Source organism: Bos indicus x Bos taurus, chromosome 18, assembly GCF_003369695.1.
Source record: "Bos indicus x Bos taurus breed Angus x Brahman F1 hybrid chromosome 18, Bos_hybrid_MaternalHap_v2.0, whole genome shotgun sequence".
In the NCBI taxonomy this organism is placed as follows: Eukaryota; Metazoa; Chordata; class Mammalia; order Artiodactyla; family Bovidae; genus Bos; species Bos indicus x Bos taurus.
In genome coordinates, this window is record NC_040093.1 from 15,129,454 (window position 1) to 15,144,973 (window position 15,520).

At 45.5% G+C, this 15,520-nt stretch overlaps 1 long non-coding RNA gene across 2 annotated transcripts in view; it reads left to right on the forward strand.

Moving 5' to 3' along the window:
• Positions 1–2,252, forward strand: part of LOC113876460 — a 39,511-nt gene extending 37,259 nt beyond the window's left edge. For both annotated transcript variants that reach the window (XR_003506504.1, XR_003506505.1), the window contains exon 3: positions 595–2,252. This is a non-coding gene — a long non-coding RNA (uncharacterized LOC113876460). The remainder of the gene's footprint in view (positions 1–594) is intronic.
• The last annotated feature ends 13,268 nt before the right edge of the window (positions 2,253–15,520 follow it).

The following is a 15,520-nucleotide window of genomic DNA, read 5'->3' on the forward strand; positions in this document are numbered from 1 at the left end:
AAAAGCCCCGCCAGGCTGAACAAGTGAACTGCTGTCCACAGCAGGTAGACCCCAGACTGGCTGGAACAAGAAGGTTGATGCTGCGGCCTCCCCACTGCCTCAACACCAGCCATGGCTCCATAAACACTAAAGACTCCACATACCCACTCCAGGTTGGCACTCATGGTCTTGGGGGCACAACGCCAATATGGGCCAATTTTCTAGCAAAGCAGTAAAGCTCTTTCTTTCTACCTTACCCATACTTCTTTCTTACAAACTTCACTCTGCCTTGGTGTGCAGAAGCTGAATTTGGGTAACAAATTTGGAGTCCCATGTGGGGTTGGCTTAGGGGTGACCCCCTGTGTGTCCCCTGGCCCCATCACACTCTCTAGATTTTTCCTCCACGCAGCCTCTTTCCAGAAGGTTGGAATGCTGGGAAGATTCTTTCAGAGGCCTGCTCTCCGAGGACTCAGCTCAAGAAGGCTGAACCCCAGCCATACTTGGTCCACCAAGCGGGCAGTGGGGACACCAAGGCGGTAGAGGAGGGAAGAGGAGGGCCGCCCTAGAGGGTGGGGAGGCCACCTTCACCTCAAGGGTGTTCCTGTCTTCCTCCAGCCCACACCAGCTTGAATTTTGCTGCTCCAAGGAATTATTTTGAGGCAGGAGAAAGACAACGTCTGGGACATCGAGACATCTTGGCCAGCATCTGGGTGAGTCCCCTGACATGTATCCGAGGCTCCTTCAACATGTCCATCTGAGGAACATTTGTTTCCATCTGGGAAACATTGAGTGCCTGTCTGATTAGTTTTCATGTTGGAAATCTCACCTGTGAGGTCTAAGGACTCAGGTCATGGGCTTGGCAGGAACTGGAAACACCCACTCTGAGTTTTATGCTTTCTAGTGTCCTTCCCCTCGTTAAGGTTTCCATCAGCTAATGAGGTCTGGTTTGTATTTGGCTCATGGGCGTCTGATCAAAAATGGGAAATGCTCCTTTGATTTCCTCTGATAACCTCCTAGGACACATTTTGGATGACTGGTTAACCTACACGTTTAAACCTATCAATAAGGACAAAATAGTTTAACACTATGTAGTCACAATATTCTTTAGACTTTGGAGAAAATGGTTGAGATGAAACTCTTTTGAAATTTCAGAACCGGTTCTTTTTACATGTGCAGTTGGAGAGAGTGTCTTGATGACACACTTTAGTTTTCTAGAACACTCACCCTGAGAGAACAAAGATATTCTTAGGAGAAAAGTTGATGTTAAGCCTCACCATGTCCCTAAGTATTAATACAAACACAGCCCACATTGCCTGCGTTTCAGCCTTGGCTTATTTAGAAGAATTGAAACCGAGCCGGGAGACGGGTGGAAGGAGGAAAGAAAAAGAAGCCTTTGACCTCAAGTGTGTACATTTGACGGTTCTCTCTGTTTTTCATCAACTGACAAGTTTAATTGCAGTGCCTGATTCATGAAATGTAAAATGATGAAACAGATCTCTGCTCGTGTGTGTGTCTCCGTGTGTGTCTTTGTCTTTAGAAAATATTCCTGAGATTAACTTCTAAATGAGCTCTATTCCATTGACTTAAAGTACAATAAGCGCTTACAAATGCAGTATTTCTGAGTCACAAAATATGGGAAATGTTCAGTATTAAGTCTCTGTCTGGTACTGACATCAGTTTAGCTTGTTAACTGTCTGATTACTGGAGACACGAGACACCAACATTCTTCCACTGTACTTAGTTCTACTGCTAGTCACTAGGTCATACCTGGGGCAAAAGTTGTCGGCAAGAAAGTTCACTCACACTGATAATCTCATAAATAACTGAAATAAATGGTATAGAAGCTTTTAGGTAAGCTCTTTAAAAGAATTATACTTTGTTTTTTGGACGCGCAGGAATTTAAACCATTAGAGTTTTGTTAAATTCAATGATGAGAATTCATTGAAAATGTAAATCAATTTTAGATAAAACAGTCAAACACTGAGTTCTGAACAAGTCTATGTTTACTTATCTCTTCCTTTTATGAAAAAACACTATATATTTTTGAATTTATTAAGTACATATCACGTATGACAAAAGAAAAATTGTGCCCTAAGATATGCATGTCTTATATGTTTTAAAATATACTGTTGATAAAAAAATTAAATTGCCTATTTCTTGATTTTCAGTTTTAAAGGATTTTGCTAATGTGATATGATTTAACATCTACTAAAAATAAATGGGAATTTCAGCCTCAGAATCAGTCCCTCCAATGAACACCCAGGACTGGTCTCCTTTAGGATGGACTGGTTGGATCTCCTTGCAGTCCAAGGGACTCTCAAGAGTCTTGTCTAACACCACAGTTCAAAAGCATCAATTCTTCGGCGCTCAGCTTTCTTCACAGTCCAACTCTCGCATCCGTACATGACCACTGGAAAAACCATAGCCTTGACTAGATGGACCTTTGTTGGCAACGCAATGTCTCTGCTTTTTAATAGGCTGTCTAGGTTGGTCATAACTTTCCTTCCAAGGAGGAAGTGTCTTTTAATTTCATGGCTGCAGTCACCATCTGCAGTCATTTTGGAGCCCCCCAAAAATAAATTCTGACACTGTTTCCCCATCTATTTCCCATGAAGTCATGGGACCTGATGCCATGATCTTAGTTTTCTGAATGTTGAGTTTTAAGCCAACTTTTTCACTCTCCTCTTTCACTTTCATCAAGAGGCTCTTTAGTTTTTCTTTACTTTCTGCCATAATGGTGGTGTCATCTGCATAACTGAGGTTATTGATATTTCTCCCGGCAATCTTGATTCCAGCTTCTGCTTCTTCTAGCCCAGCGTTTCTCATGATGTGACTTTAGCAAGAATTGTGCACATTTCAGGATTGATTAAGATTAAATATAAGTTAATTGAGTAAATGACTTTTATTATTAATAGTAAGCTGCAACAATTCTGGAATTTGGTTTTCTTTCTCTGGTAACAGACAAAGTTTTCTGGAATATGAGCTGCCTTGGAGAACAGATGGTAAGTCTCTTTCTCTAGCTAACTCTGAGTGTTCCAGAGGAACTGTGAGGCATCTCAGAGGGAAATATTAGATTAACTAGCATCACTGGTATGTTAAACACCAAGGGGAACATTATCAAGTGAATGAGAAGCCTTCTCAGGTTATACTGGGATGGATATTATTAACAGAGATTTGCTAAAAAAAAAAAAAAAAATTATGGAATTCTTACAAACCTGGTAGGTCCCAGTGTCATAATTAGGACATACCAGGGCATACCAAGTTCTGCTACCAAGTCATAATTCTGGTTATTGTAACCAAGTTTCTTAACCCATTACATTCTGCTCAGTTGTATCACTATATCTTTCAGTCTTTAAGTCAGTCACACATAGTTATTGTACTCTGATGGTTTTGCAAAAGGTTTCATCTCCGAGAAGATTCATAGGAGAGACCATTTTGACAAGCACTGATGTCTGATCAGTTTCACATTATACCAGGCAACTAACTGGATAAGATATTTTAAAATCCCAATTAAAAAACCCTGCTGGTATTATAAAAGTGTTTAACAAAAGATGAAATACTGAGTCAACTTGTAAATATAGTTTTATAGCAAAAGAGACACTGATATATAGAACAGTCTTATGGACTCTGTGGGAGAGGGAGAGGGTGGGAAGATTTGGGAGAATGGCATTGAAACATGTAAAATATCATGTATGAAACGAGATGCCAGTCCAGGTTCGATGCATGATACTGGATGCTTGGGGCTAGTGCACTGGGACGACCCAGAGGGATGGTATGGGGAGGGAGCAAGGAGGAGGGTTCAGGATGGGGAACATATGTATACCTGTGGCAGATTCATTTTGATATTTGGCAAAACTAATACAATTATGTAAAGTTTAAAAATAAAATAAAATTTTTAAAAAATAGGGAAAAAAAAGTAAATATAGTTTTAAAGTTTATGGTTTTTTTTTTTTTTTTTTTTTGCTCTGAAATATCATTGATCCGTTAGCTTTCTAGATAAAGCCCAGCCCTTCCCCTCAAGCTACTAATGATTGACAGCAATTGAATAAATGCCCTCTGTGAGTAAAACGGAAATATGTTACTTTTCTCTCGCTTGGTTTCCCCAGAAGTTAGAGATGCTTAACTCTGAGCAGCCTTATCAGGTAAATAAAAATGACTGTCTCCTGACATTTGCAATAATCTTCATATTTGGGGGCCCTTACGAAGACAGAAATCTGAAAGCAAAATCAAATGGCAGGATTTGGGCCTGGACTTCCTGAGGTTAGAATGGTGTTGGTTCCTTGTTTTCTGGAATTCAGTCTGAGACTCTTTTTTGTACATATGGTTTTATGATTTACTTATTTACGCATTCTTGGAGGCTGGTCTTTGACGTAGCACACAGGCTCTTCATTGCTAGTGCGGGCTTTCTCTAGTTGCAACACTAATTGTGAGCGAGACAATTCAAGCTCTAGCCTCACAGCAAGGACCACTGGGACACCGCATATTTATCAGATGGAAATACTTGAAAACTCATCTTGCTTGTTGCCCTCTAAAATAGGAGGACTCTTTTGAAAAATATCGCAAATCATTAATCATTATCCTCATTGTAATATGCTTTCATATTTTTCAAATGTTTGTCCAGGGGCTATGACAAGGTGGGGTTGGTCCTCCCGGCCGCCGCCCCTGGCCTCGTGCATGGATGCATGGGGTCGCTCCTCCGGGCTGCTGCCCCTGACCTCGGATGTGGGGTAGCTCCTCTCGGCCGTTCCTGTGCTGTGGCAGCCTGGCACTCTCGGCTGCTGCCCCTGACCTCAGACGCAGGGTAGCTCCTCTCAGCTGCCGCCCTGACCTCGGACGTGGGGTAGCTCCTCTCGGCCATTCCTGCACCATCGCAGCCTGGCACTCTCGGCCGCTGCCCCTGACCTCGGACGTGGGGTAAACTCCTCTTGGCCACTGTCCTTCGGGCATGGGGTCCTCTCAGCTTCTGCCCCTGACCTCGGACGTGGGGTAGCTCCTCTTGGCTGCGCTTTAGTGTGCGGGCAGCTTTAGTGTGCCGGTCGCAGCCGCCTGCGCTTTAGTGCACCGGTCGCAGCCGCCCACCCCACATCCAAGGAGCGGTGGCTGCGAGGGCACAGGAGGGCCTAGAGGAGCTATCCTATGTTGAAGGTCAGGAAGGGAGGCAGTGAGGAGATACCCCTCATCCAAGGTAAGGAGCAACGGGTGCGTTTTGCTGGAGCAGCCGTGAAAAGATACCCCACGCCAAGGTAAGAGAAACCCAAGTAAGACGGTAGGTGTTGCAAGAGGGCATCAGAAGTCAGACACACTGAAACCGTACTCACAGAAAACTAGTCAACTTATCACACTAGGACCACAGCCTTGTCTAACTCAATGAAAACTAAGCCATACCTGTGGGGCAAGCCAAGACGGGCGGGTCATGGTGGAGAGATCTGACAGACTGTGGTCCACTGGAGAAGGGAATGGCAAACCACTTCAGTATTCTTGCCTTGAGAACCCCATGAACAGTATGAAAAGGCAAAATGATAAGATACTGAGAGATGAATTCCGCAGGTCAGTAGGTGCCCAATATGCTACTGGAGATCAGTGGAGAAATAACTCCAAAAAGAAGGAAGGGATGGAGCCAAAGCAAAAAGAATACCCAGCTGTGGATGTGACTGGTGATAGAAGCAAGGTCCGATGCTGTAAAGAGCAATATTGCACAAGAACCTGGAATGTCAGGTCCATGAATCAAGGCAAATTGGAAGTGGTCAAACAAGAGATGGCAAGAGTGAATGTCGACATTCTAGGAATCAGCGAACTGAAATGGACTGGAATGGGTGAATTTAACTCAGATAACCATTATATCTACTACCGCAGGCAGGAATCCCTCAGAAGACATGGAGTGGCCATCATGGTCAACAAAAGAGTCTGAAATGCAGTACTTGGATGCAATCTCAAAAACGACAGAATGATCTCTGTTCGTTTCTAAGGCAAACCATTCAATATCACAGTAATCCCAGTCTATGCCCCAACCAGTAATGCTGAAGAAGCTGAAGTTGAACGGTTCTATGAAGACCTACAAGACCTTTTAGAACTAACATCCAAAAAAGATGTCCTTTTCATTATAGGGAACTGGAATGCAAAAGTAGGAAGTCAAGAAACACCTGGAGTAACAGGCAAATTTGGCCGTGGAATATGGAATGAAGCAGGGCAAAGACTAATAGAGTTTTGCCAAGAAAATGCACTGGTCATAGCAAACACCCTCTTCCAACAACACAAGAAAAGACTCTACACATGAACATCACCAGATGGTCAACACCGAAATCAGATTGATTATATTCTTTGCAGCCAAAGATGGAGAAGCTCTATATAGTCAGCAGAAACAAGACCAGGAGCTGACTGTGGTTCAGATCATGAACTCCTTATTGCCAAATTCAGACTTAAATTGAAGAAAGTAGGGAAAACCACTAGACCATTCAGGTATGACCTAAATCAAATCCCTTATGATTATACAGTGGAAGGGAGAAATAGATTTAAGGGCATAGATCTGATAGCTAGAGTGCCTGATGAACTATGGACTGAGGTTCGTGACATTGTACTGGAGACAGGGATCAAGACCATCCCCATGGAAAAGAAATGCAAAAAAGCAAAATAGCTGTCTGGGGAGGCCTTACATATAGCTGTGAAAAGAAGAGAAGTGAAAAGCAAAGGAGAAAAGGAAAGATATAAGCATCTGAATGCAGAGTTCCAAAGAATACCAAGAAGAGATAAGAAAGCCTTCCTCAGCGATCAGTGGAAAGAAATAGAGGAAAACAACAGAATGGGAAAGACTAGAGATCTCTTCAAGAAAATTAGAGATTCCAAGGGAACATTTTATGCAAAGATGGGCTCGATAAAGGACAGAAATGGTATGGACCTAACAGAAGCAGAAGATATCAAGAAGAGGTGGCAAGAATACATAGAAGAACTGTACAAAAAAGATCTTCAAGACCCAGATAATCACGATGGTGTGATCACTGACCTAGAGCCAGACATCCTGGAATGTGAAGTCAAGTGGGCCTTAGAAAGCATCACTACGAACAAAGCTAGTGGAGGTGATGGAATTCCAGTTGAACTCTTTCAAATCCTGAAAGATGATGCTGTGAAAGTGCTGCACTCAATATGCCAGCAAATTTGGAAAACTCAGCAGTGGCCACAGGACTGGAAAAGGTCAGTTTTCATTCCAATCCCAAAGAAAGGCAATGCCAAAGAATGCTCAAATGACCGCACAATTGCACTCATCTCACATGCTAGTAAAGTAATGCTCAAAATTCTCCAACCCAGGCTGTAGCAATATGTGAACCGTGAACTTCCTGATGTTCAAGCTGGTTTTAGAAAAGGCAGAGGAACCAGAGATCAAATTGCCAACATCCGCTGGATCAAGGAAAAAGCAGAGAGTTTCAGAAAAACATCTATTTCTGCTTTATCGACTATGCCAAAGCCTTTGACTGTGTGGATCACAATAAACTGTGGAAAATTCTGAAAGAGATGGGAATACCAGACCACCTGACCGTCCTCTTGAGAAATCTGTATGCAGGTCAGGAAGCAACAGTTAGAACTGGACATGGAACGACAGACTGGTTCCAAATAGGAAAAGAAGTTCGTCAAGGCTGTATATTGTCACCCTGCTTATTTAACTTCTATGCAGAGTACATCATGAGACACGCAGGAGTGGAAGAAACACAAGCTGGAATCAAGATTGCCGGGAGAAATATCAATAACCTCAGATATGCAGATGACACCACCCTTATGGCAGAAAGTGAAGAGGAACTCAAAAGCCTCTTGATGAAAGTGAAAGTGGAGAGTGAAAAAGTTGGCTTAAAGCTCAACATTCAGAAAACGAAGATCATGGTATCCGGTCGCATCACTTCATGGGAAATAGATGGGGAAACAGTGGAAACAGTGTCAGACTTTATTTTTTTGGGCTCCAAAATCACTGCAGATGGTGACTGCAGCCATGAAATTAAAAGACGCTTACTCCTTGGAAGGAAAGTTATGTCCAACCTAGATAGCATATTGAAAAGCAGAGACATTACTTTGCCAACAAAGGTCCGTCTAGTCAAGGCTATGGTTTTTCCTCTGGTCATGTATGCATGTGAGAGTTGGACTATGAAGAAGGCTGAGCACTGAAGAACTGATGCTTTTGAACTGTGGTGTTGGAGAAGACTCTTGAGAGTCCCTTGGACTGCAAGGAGATCCAACCAGTCCATTCTGAAGGAGATCAGCCCTGGAATTTCTTTAGAAGGAATGATGCTAAAGCTGAAACTCCAGTACTTTGGCCACCTCATGTGAAGAGTTGACTCATTGGAAAAGACTCTGATGCTGGGAGGGATTGGGGGCAGGAGGAGAAGGGGACGACAGAGGAGATGGCTGGATGGCATCACTGACTCGATGGACATGAGTCTGAGTGAACTCCGGGAGTTGGTGATGGACAGGGAGGCCTGGTGTGCTGCGATTCATGGGGTCGCAAGGAGTCGGACACGACTGAGTGACTGAACTGAACTGATGATAAGGTAGTCAAAGAGAGAAATCATATTTCCTTAACACAAACTGTTGATGCTAACAAAGCTTGGTACTTGAGATTATTTCCAGTTCTTGTGTCCTTTCCTCAAATCAGATAGGTTGACTCCCCTTGGAATTGTAGCCGAGAAGGAACTTATGAAGCCTTGTAGATCCCCACCCACGTGCACCTGCCTTTGATCTAGGAAAAACAACTTTAGTCAAGAATGTCTTTACTCATAGAAGTGAGAAAATGCAGAAAGAAAGGAAACTGTCAAGTCAAAGTAATAATATCGTAGCTATTAAACAAACTCATGGACTGCTAGTTCTTCCTCAAGGGCTATCGATAATATTCTGAGCCAGGACCTTTGACCCCTTTTACAGAATCTTAAACCCCTGCCAGATGGAAGAAGTGAACTATGCTGCCCACAAGCAGGAAGACCTGAGACCGCCTGGAAGCACAAGGGTGATGCTGCTGCTCCCCGAGACCTCATCACAGACCCAACAGAAGAGCGTCCTCGAGTTGATCAGGCTCTCCTCCTTGAACACTATAAGACTCCTCAAAACCCTCCAGGACCAGACACACGGCCTTTCATTTATTTTGATATTTTATTTATTTATCTATTTATTTGGCTGTCTTGGTTTTGATTTGCAGATGTGGGATAGTCCCTGCCTCTGGTGGGATCTTGCTTTTAGTGCAGAGACTCACCAGCTGTGGGGTGAGGGCTCGCCTGCTTCTGGGCTGGGAGATCTTAGATTCCCCACCAGGGACTGAACCCACGTCCACTGCATTTCAAAGTGGACCCTAAACCACTGGACCCCCAGGGAAGTCCCAGGACACAGTCTTGAGGGCAATTTGCCTGCTTGGTCCCCCGTGTGTGGCTAAGCAGTAAAGCTAGTTTTTCCATTTCACTTAAATCTCTCTCTCTCAGATGTAATCTGGCGCCAGTACAGAGGCCCAATTTTGGCAAGGAGATCTGGAGGGAAGCCAGGAGCAATGGGAAGAACAGGGTCCTGGGGGCAGGAGGGCTGAGGGACCTGAATCCCAGCGGGGTGGAAGGCTGCGAGGTGCCAAACGGGACATTCCGGAGGGGAGCCCTGAGGATGTGTCCTGTGGGCAGCAGGGGCGGCGCCCATGCAGATGGGCTCCTGATCTCAGCAGAGGGGCCAGAGGAACCCGGGCGGCCCCGAGACGAGTCAGGGGCACAGGGCCCGGGCGCCAGTCTGCTAGGGACAGAATAGGGTCAGAACAGAGGGAAGGAAAAGCTCTGCGCCACGGAGGAGTCCCCGGAGTATAAGGCCCTCCCCAGAGGGGAAGCGTGTGGACGACGACGGTGTGAACTCCAAGAAGCTCCGTGCTTCCCAAGGCGGGGCCCAGGAGGCTGGCGGTTCCAACAGTGCCAGATGCACCTGAGGCCTCTATTTGCCTCAAGGAGGGAAACTGGGAATGCAGCCCCGTCCCTCCCCCATCAGAGTTACTCCTCACCCTGACTTTCCCCCCCATCCTTCAGGGCAGTGCCCCTCTCTTCACCCCCTGCCCCCTAAACTCATCTCCCATCCCCAGCTTTTCTAGATTCTTCTGGGCTCTGCACACTCCTAGGCCTGCCCCATCCTCGATTCTCTGCCCCTCCCCGCTCTCCAGGTTCTAGATTTCAGACACGCTGGGACCTGGGCTGCAGTGCTTCCGCGTGGACACACATCTTGAGCCACAGACAAGAAGGAAACGACAAGGGACTAAAAATAATGCTACATACATGAACAGATGGGGCAAATGATGCACGAGATAAAAAAAGGAAAAAGATCAAAACTCCAGTCACCCCTTTGGAGCTGGAGAACTAAAGCAGGATGCTGGATGTGATGCCTGCACACAGTCCCACCAAGGGGCTGGGCAGACCTGGCATTCATCCCTCCTGCCCAATGCTGGACCCAGCCTACCCTCACCCCACTTAATGGACCAGATTTCCCATGTGCGCCCTGATACTCCCCCAACCCCCCAGGAGCAAACAAGGCAACTTGTCACTTGTTTGACTCCCTTCCTCATGCACCCAGAGCCCCAATAAAACCTTGTCTGAATATCCTGTCTGTCCTCTTATCAATGTCTATTGACTTAGGATTCCAAGAACCCTGGTGGGTAACATCCCCTTCCGGCTCTGCACACTCCTAGGTCAACACCCTCCTCCCTTTCCTCCCTCGTCCCTCCCTGTGTTCTAGACGCTTCTGTCCTCGTGCCATCCCTTCCCTGGACCCTGGATATGTTTTGCTTCCACTCTGGTCTCAGTTTAGTTCGCCTCCTCACACATCTCAGCATCTCTCAAACTCGGTTGAAGCACGACTTCGACTTCTGAGGTGGGCTTTGGCTTTCCTACAGAGCTTCTCCAGATGCTGCAGCCCCCACCCAGACCCCCTCTAAGAGAAAGCCTGCCCTTCTCAGCCTGGTCCCAGCTGGAGCCTGGAAAGCCTGCCCTCTGTCCCACACTCTAGACCCCACCCCAAGACCTCTCACCATTGGCCTCCCTCACTTCCCCTGGGCTCGAGTCCAAGAAGCCTTTACTCACACACCCAGGCTCAACTCACTTCTTTTGTTTTAAATTCTACAATAATTTTGTTGACAATTTTGAAAGCCACTTTCCATTTACAGCTCTTACAAAGTATTGCCTATATTCCCATGTTGTACGCTCCATCCTTGAAGCTGTCTTAGGGCTTCTCAGGTGGCACTAATGTTCAGGAATCCGCCTGCCAATGCAGGACACACAGGAGACACGGGATCGATCCCTGGGTAGGGGAGATCGCCTGCAGAAGGAAATGGCAACCCAATCCCAGTATTCTTGCCTGGAAAATTCCATGGACAGGGGAGCCTGTCTTCCTCCCAACAGTTTGTACCTCCCACTCCTCCTCCGCCGTATTGAAGCCCCTGCCCTCCCACTGGAAACCACTAGTCATTCAAACTATCAGTGAGTCTGCTGCTTTTGATTGCACATGCCACCTTGCTTATTTTGTCAGGTCCTCATATCAGTGAATCCTACATGATCTGTACCTATTTTCTCCCATTCATATGTCATTGCTCTCTAGTTGGTGTTTTCCTTTGTTGTGCAAAATTTTTCAGCTTAATTAGGTCCAGGAAGATCCACTGGAGAGTAGATAGGCTACCCACTCCAGTATTCTTGGGCTTTCCTTGTGGCTCAGCTTCTAAAGAATCTGTCTGCAATGCTGGAGACGTGGGTTTGATCCCTGGCTTGCAAAGATCCCCTGCAGAAGGGAAAGGTTACCCACTCCAGTACTCTGGCCTGGAGAATTCCATGGACTGTGTAGTCCATGGGGTTACAAAGAGTTGGACATGACTGAAGTGACTTAGCATACAATCTTTTAAAAAATTTTTTATTTTTTAATTGGAGGAAAATTGCTTAACAATGTCATGTTGGTTTCAGCCATGCAACAATGTCAATCAGTCATAATTATATTTGTATCCATGTATCCCATCCCTCGAGAACCTCCCCCCACGCCATCCCACCCCTCTGGCTCATCACAGAGTGCCGGGTGGGCTCCCTGTACTATCTAGCACCTTCTCAGTCTATCTGTCTGAGACTCGGCTGTGTATCTATGTCGATGCGACTTTCTCCATCTGCCCCACTCTTTCCTTCCCCAGTCCACCAGTCTCTTCTCTATATCTGTGTCTCCATTCCTTCCCTGAAAACAGGTTCATCAATGCTGTTTTTCTAGATTCCATATATATCATTCAGTTCAGTTCAGCTGCTAAGTTGTGTCCGACTCTTTGGGACCCCATGAATCGCAGCACACCACGCCTCCCTGTCCATCACAGTCCAACTTATTTGTTGTTCTCTGACTTACTTCACTCAGTATGACAGGCTCTAGGTTCATCTACCTCACTACAACTGACTCAACTTTTTTCCTTTTTATAGCTGAGTATTATTCCATTGTATATACATACCACAACTTCTTTATCCATGGACATCTAGGTTGCTGCACAGGGAGAATAGACTTTTTGATGACGGTCATTCTGACCAGTGTAGAGTGAAGTGAAGTTGCTCAGTCGTGTCTGACTCTTTGCGACCCCGTGAACTGGAGGCCTACCAGGCTCCCCCATCCAGGGGTTTTTCCAGGCAAGGAGGGTGAAAACTTATTCTAGTACTGATTTGCAGTTCTTTTAACCTAGATAGCATATTCAAAAGCAGAGACAATACTTTGCCAACAAAGGTCCGTCTAGTCAAGGCTATGGTTTTTCCTGTAGTCATGTATGGATGTGAAAGTTGGACTGTGAAGAAGGCTGAGAGCCGAAGAATTGATGCTTTTGAACTGTGGTGTTGGAGAAGACTCTTGAGAGTCCCTTGGACTGCAAGGAGATCCAACCAGTCCATTCTGAAGGAGATCAGCCCTGGGATTTCTTTGGAAGGAATGATGCTAAAGCTGAAACTCCAGTACTTTGGCCAGCTCATGCGAAGAGTTGACTCATTGGAAAAGACTCTGATGCTGGGAGGGATTGGGGGCAGGAGGAGAAGGGGACGACAGAGGATGAGATGGCTGGATGGCATCGCTGACTCGATGGACGTGAGTCTGAGTGAACTCCGTGAGTTGGTGATGGACAGGGAGGCCTGGCGTGCTGCACTTCATGGGGTCACAAGGAGCTGGACACGACTGAGCGACTGAACTGAACTGAACTGATAATTTGTGATGTTGAGTATCTTTCCGGATCCCTGTTTATATTCTACACTGTGAGTACAACTTACCTCTTGCAATTAGCTTTTTGAAGGTCTGCCCTGTTTTGAATTCTTTTCTGGTGATTTACCCCAGGGCATTTCTTAAGGGCAGGCTTGTGAATAGCCATCAGCCCCGGCATTCAAGCGGTTGTTGTGGGAAATGGCCACAAGGTGGCAGCATTTCTTCATGCCCAACTCTGGGTACCTGGGCAACCAGAGCCCTAGGGCAAGTCCTATTTCTGGGTTGTCAGTGAGAGCGGCTATGCTTAAGACTTGTGTCTCCTTACTTCCTCCCCCTTACCCTCCATTCCCAAGACAGATCCCGACCGCAACACCACTCTGCAGAAGGGGGTGTCATCCACAGGTGGGGTGACCCTAAGGAAGGAAGCTGGAGGTGGGAACCCCAACCCCACCACCAGAAGACGCAGAGCCCAAGGGACTTTGCAAAATTCTTCCAGTCCAGAGGCTCCACCATCCTTTGGGGGCACTATGGCTGGTTCTGCTGCAGGAGGACCCGCCTGGATCTGGAGACTGTGGGCTCATACAGAGGGGAAAAGGAAGTTCATGTCTGTCACAGTGGGGGGCTCATTGCCTGGCACACCCTTACCAGACCCTCAGCTCCACGACAGTCCAGTCTGGGGACCCAAGCCTACTCAGGCTCCAGGGATGTGACATCAGCCCAGGTCCCAAGGCCTGAGCAGAATAGAGTCTTCAGTTTTGTTTTGTTTTTTTTGGTCTATTTTTGCCACTTATTTTGAATTGGAATATATAGATAATTTACACTGTGGTGGGTGGTTTTTTTTTTTTTTTAGGTGTACAGCAACTTGAATAATTCACACATGCCTTATATGTTCTTTTTCAGCTTCGTTCCCCACGTAGGTCATTACAGAATGTTGAGTAGGGTTCCTTGTGCTTTGCAGTGGGTCCTTGTGGGTTATTTTATAAACACTAGTGTATCTGTTATTCTCATGTTTCTAATTTCTCCCTGCCCCAAAACTTTCATTTTTTGGTAACCATAAGGACTGTTTCTAAGTCTGGGAGGCTGTTTATGTTTTGTCAAGAAGTTTATTGTATCCATGTTTAGATTCCATCTAGAAGTGATAGCTTAGGATATTTGTCTTTCACTTACTCATCTGTGGGTCCATTTCAGCTGCTGCCTATGGCATTCTTTCCTTCGGTTTTTTTGATGGCTGAGTGTATTCCAGTATATAGATGGACCAGTTACCCTTTATTTCTTTATTGATGGACATTTTGGTGGATGGTCTCTCTTGGCGGTTGTCAATAGTGCTGCCTTGAAAATAGAGGTTCAGGTATCATTTTAAATTATGATTTTCTCTGGATTTAAGACAAGGAGTGGGCTTGCCAGATCAGGTGGTAAGTCTGTATTTGATGTTTTAAGGAATCTCCACACTGTTCTCCTTCGTGGCTGCACCCACCCATATACATCTCTGAGACAGTGTAGGAGGATTCCCTATTCCCCTTGTCCTCAGCTGCACTTAATTTTTTATAGATCTTTTGAAGATTAAGCGCTTCCCTGGTGGCTCAGATGGTAAAGCATTTGCTTGCAAGGCAGGAGACCTGGGTTCAATCCCTAGGTTGGGAAGATCCCCTGGAGAAGGAAACCGCAACCCACTCTAGTATTCTTGCCTAGAGCATTTCCATGGACAGAGGAGCCTGGCAGGCTACAGTCTATGGGGTTGCAAAGACTCAAACACTACTGAGTGATTAACACTTTCAACTTTTCGCAGATGGTCATTCTGAGGGGGGTAAGTTGACACTTCATTGCAGTTTTGAGTGGCATTTCACTAACAGTGATCCTGAGCATCTTTTCATGTGCTTATGTCCATCTGGATGCTTTCTTTGGACAAATGTCCATTTAAATCTTTGGCCCATATTCTATTGGGTTGATTGTTATGTATATATGTGTATGTATTGAGCTGTATGAACTGTTTGCATGTTTTGGAGATGAGCTCCTTGTTTTTAAATTTGGTGGCAAGCATTTTTCCCCCCATTTTGAGGTTTGTCTTCTTCTTTCCTTCAGGGTTTTCCGTGCTGTTGAAAAGCTTTTGAGATTAATGAGGTCCCTTTTGTTGAGTTTTGGTTTCATTTTCCCTCTTGTAAGAGTTGATTCAAAAAGAACTTGCTGCGATTTATGTCAAAGCATGCTCTGCGTATATTTTCCTCCAGAGGTTTGGTGTAGTCCCTCCATTTAGCTCTTTAATTGATTTGGAGTTTCTTTTTCCGCAAGTGGTTAGGGACAGATGTAAATTCTTTCACTTTTTTCTGTTTAAGGAACCTCCACCCTCTCCTCCACC